Here is a 5,090-nt window from a genome sequence, read left to right as displayed (position 1 = left end):
TAGCGGGTGACCCCAAACTCATGAACCCGAAGGCCCATGGCCTGCCAGAGGACAAGCAGAGTCAAGGAGACCGAACTGGCTAGAATAAAAACGCTTTATTGTCTGCGCAGGGCAGCAGCACACCAACATAGGTGTCACCAAGGCTGCAGCACCGATGGCTTCTTGTCACCCCCCTTTTATACCCTTCGCAGAGGGCTGTTTTCTAAACAACAAGCGATTGGTTGCGTTCACTGTTCACTCAATGGTCCTGTATTTTCTTCTTGGCATTACATCTGCTTGGAGCCTGGAATGTAGAGATAGCTAGCTACTGCAAAAGAGATACTTAGCTAGACTGATCCTGTTCTCCTCCAAGGCCACTTGCTAAACACAGGCCATTGTATTCAGAGCCCTCCAGAGGAAGGAGGGGGTGATTATGTGAGTGTGTTTGCTACGGCCACACACAGAAAGAAAGAGTGGGGGCCAGCACAGCCCATTTGCACTTTACTCTGTAGGCTCAATCTATGGGCCTTCTGTAACTATTGATTCTTTTGCAAAGCAGAGTACAGAAGCAAGAAAGCATTATTATTATTGTGTTCCTATCAGACTGACCATGTAAAACTATGAAATGCTCTTAAAGACATGGGAATGCCCCTTCATTTCATAGTCCGGATGAGAAGTCTGCAGGTATGACAAGAGAGTACTATAAGAATTGAATATGGAGAAACACAGCATACCTGGGCCTCCAGGTTCAAAGCTGAGTTCAATAGTAGCCCCAAACTGCAAACTTATACATATTCTCTTTAGGACTCCCTTTGGCTGGGGTCCCCGGGGCGGTGCCCGGTTGCTCCAGCCTACCTACGGGCCTGGCAGCAGAGCCTTAAAGTCAGAATTATTCAAGCCATTATATTCCCCATTACTATAGCTGACAGAAAATAAACTAATTTGAGATGTGGTACTATAGCGGGTGACCCCAAACTCATGAACCTGAAGGCCCATGGCCTGCCAGAGGACAAGCAGAGTCAAGGAGACCGAACTGGCTAGAATAAAAAACGCTTTATTGTCTGCGCAGGGCAGCAGCACACCAACATAGGTGTCACCAAAGCTGCAGCACCGATGGCTTCTTGCCACCCCCCTTTTATGCCCTTTGCAGAGGGCTGTTTTCTAAACAACAAGCGATTGGTTGCGTTCACTGTTCACTCAATGGTCCTGTATTTTCTTCTTGGCTTTACATCTGCTTGGAGCCTGGAATGTAGAGATAGCTAGCTACTGCAAAAGAGATACTGTACTTAGCTAGACTGATCCTGTTCTCTTCCAAGGCCACTTGCTAAACACAGGCCATTGTATTCAGAGCCCTCCAGAGGAAGGAGGGGGTGATTATGTGAGTGTGTTTGCTACGGCCACACACAGAAAGAAAGGATAGGGGCCAACACGGCCCATTTGCACTTTACTCTGTAGGCTCAATCTATGGGCCTTCTGTAACTATTGATTCTTTTGCAAAGCAAAGTACAGAAGCAAGAAAGCATTATTATTATTGTGTTCCTATCAGTACTGGAGAAAAGTGCTGAGGATACCACAAACAGCCAGAAAGACAAATTGAATGGCTCCTGGAACAGAACAAGCCTGAAATCTTCCTGGAAGCCAAGACGATATAGATGAGGTTGTCATACTTTGGTCACATCATGAGACTCACTAAAAAAGACTATAACTCCAGGGAAGAAAAAAGGCAACAACAACAACAACAAACTTTATTGATTAGTCAACTGACCATATCAATGAAAAACAAAGTACAAAATACAAAAATATCAGGGTATCAAAATACATACATACAAAGTTAAAAACTTGACCACACCTGAGGCTCATAAAAAATAACTAGGAAGTTAAAACAAATAGAAAATTGAGTAAGAGCAGATTTAATAGGATAGGATACAGAATAAATGAAATAAAGTAAAACCATCTAAAACAGGGTGGAGGAAATCAGCTGGAGTATTTAAATAAACTCATCTCCATGGCACGGGACCCTGTTTTGTAAGATAAATTGATCTCTCAGGCAAGCAGCTTAAACAGTAAATTTTGCTACACATTGCACTAGATATAAATTCTCACCAGAAAGAAAATGGGGTTGGTCATTCTAACCAAAAATGGTTAAAAGAAATGGGATCTCTCCTTATCATATAGTCAACAGTTAAACAGGATATGTATAATATCCTCTACAGCTGGAGCACCACAAATACATGTTCTTTCATGATAGGATATTTTTTGGAACCATCCTGTTCTTACCATAGAATTCAATTGCTCAAATCTAGCTCTGGTGAAAGCTATTCTCTGGCTCAGAGTTAATTGCAGCCTAAGGTATTTTTCTAGTCCAAATAATTTTTTTTTTTTTTTTTTTTTGCTAACCAGTTTAGAGATTTATAACCAGCCAACAAAGCTATGTCTAATTGTGCACTGATATCCCAGGCCCTTTGTTTTAAGGATTCCTGAACTGTGTGCCCAACTGAAAGAAAATATGAGGAGGAAAAGCCTAGTTGGAACAGTAGTAGGGATAGTTGACATACCCAAAAATTGGAACGCTCAATAACTAGTTGTTCTTCTAAGCAGAGATTAGGGAATCTTCTTGTATCCATTTTAAGAATCTTTAGCCAGTAGTTAAATGCCTTTATCAAAGCCTGGCCCTGAATTGAATGGGCCCCAAATTTTGCTCTCACTGCTTGGACTGGGGTATTCTTATCTGTTCCAAGGATCCTTCTTTGGAAGTAGCTCTGTGCCTGCTCCAAAGGGAGAACTTTCAAGTGACCCCATAGTTCTACACCATATAATAGGATGGGCAAGATTTTAGCTTTGTAAACTTTTAGGATAAGGAATACACTTGTAGGATAGTTGTAATTTATTTGTTTATAAAGCACACTAGAGTTCGCTATAGCTCTGTGTTTATTTCTTCTAAAGTGGTTTGTCCAATTCTCTGTATTTGCGAAGGAGAGCCCTAGGTATAAATAAGAATTGACTTGCTCAATTGGGTCACTCTCCAGGAACCAGTTATATCTTTTACACCTTTTCCCAAAAGCCACCACCTTAGATTTATCTTTGTTGATAACTAAAGAATTAAGAGAATAGTAAGTGGCTAAGTTTTATAATAGTTGTCTTAGACCTATTTGTGAGTGAGCAATCAGGACCATATCATCGGCATAAGGAAGAACATTGAGAAACATGTTACCTATCTTAGGAGTATGCACCGAAGTTGAAGAAAGAAAACCAGGGACATCATTAACATATACAGTGGTACCTCGGGATACGAATTACCCAGCTTACGAATTTTTCGGGATACGAAAAAAATCCCATAGGGATTTATTGTTTCGGGTTACGAACGTTTTTTCGGGTTACGAAAAAACGCCGGCGCTGTTTAAATGGAGCCGCGGCGGAGCCGCGGCTTTTTTCCCCATTAGCGCCTATGGCAATTCGGGTTACGAAGGTTTTTCGGGTTACGAAATTAGCCGCGGAACGAATTAATTTCGTAACCCGAGGCACCACTGTAAATTGAATAAGGTTGGGAGCCAAGATATATCCCTGCATACTCCTTTGTGCACATTAACTTTCTTAGACAACACACCACTGTCACCAATACACACTTTTAGGCAGGTATCTGAATGGAGAGCTTTCAGCAGAAATATGAGTCTTGGCTCCATATTCATTTCTGCCAGTTTAATCCAAAGACTATCTCTGTTCATTGTGTCAAACACCTCTTTTTATGGCTGTTTGATCCTGCTTGTAACTAGATATGAAAGTTACACCCTGCCTGTTTGAAGACAGAGAACCTCATGCTTTTCTGAACTCTCTTCTGCAGCCATTGAAACAGCTCACCCAATCCTATCTTCTGAGTTGCCTGAATTTGTTCACTACATTTTATTTAATTAACAGTGGATAACTACCGGGGGGGCGAGGGGCATACTCCTGGCAAACCACACTGTGGCTCCCCATATGACTAGAAGTGACATTATATCACTTCTGGTCCCGTCTAGCAGCCCAAATAGGAGTGTTTTGGGGGTTCTTTCTCACTGGTTTTGGCCAGATTATGGGTTTGTTTAAAATTGGGCCTGGGAGCTTGGGTGATTCAGAGGGCTTTGAGGGCCACAAAATGGGGCATGGGGCTGCATGCAGCCTCTGACCACAGTTCCTTCATCTTGATTTAGGTCAACATTTTTCTTTACAAAAGATATCAGAAAAATATGAAAAACAGAAATGTATCTCTGACCTATAATCAATTTGATTAATGAGAAAAAATAGTTTTCTGTGGAAACCAATAGAAAACAGAAAGGTTAAGGTAGTATGAAGCTGAATTATGTTCCTACTTCTTCTTCAACAATTCTCTGGTCACCCAGCACCTTTTATTCACTTAATTTTCAAGTGCATATTAAATCATTTAATCTTCTATCAAGATCTGTTCTGTTATCCATTCTTACTCCAGTGTAAGGACTTTGTCACATGAGGTGTTAAATCTATTAAAACTAGAGAATAGCACTTTTGGCAATACTTATCACACAATGCCATGGCCATTTCATTACTGCATTGCTGGTAGAGTGTCCTTATTCATTGACAGAGGAACACCCAGCAATAAGGTCCCCAAAACATTCCTGTAGCATTTGTCCTGAAGTGCAATAACTCCTCGGGTGGTAGTTCTGGCATTGGGCAAACACATGCCACATTACCACACTACACTCTTATAGTGCTATTATTCCACTTTTATCGCTCTGGCTGCCTCCTGTTGCATTCTGAGGTTTGTAGTTCAGTGAGGCCTAAGAGCTCTCTGGCTGAGAATTCTAAAAGCCCCTCTTTAAACTGCAAATCCCCTTCACTTTGTCTGCCAGAGGAGAAATGTTAAGAGTCCTCTCAGGAGGAGAGATTCTAGTTTCTGCTTTGGCAGAAGAAGGGGCAGAGAAGGCATGATGAGTAGGGCATAGTGCAGGGAGGCAGGAGTCAAGGGGGCATGAGGAAGAGAGTACTTCCAGACCCTCAATGGCACAAAAAGAATACATTCATTTGTGGTACATTCATTTGCAGCAGAGGTTCTAATATCCTGTTGATTGGGTTCACCCCACTATTTGCTCCTAATAGGCAGG

Source organism: Sceloporus undulatus, chromosome 3, assembly GCF_019175285.1.
Source record: "Sceloporus undulatus isolate JIND9_A2432 ecotype Alabama chromosome 3, SceUnd_v1.1, whole genome shotgun sequence".
In the NCBI taxonomy this organism is placed as follows: Eukaryota; Metazoa; Chordata; class Lepidosauria; order Squamata; family Phrynosomatidae; genus Sceloporus; species Sceloporus undulatus.
This window is presented reverse-complemented; position numbering follows the sequence as displayed.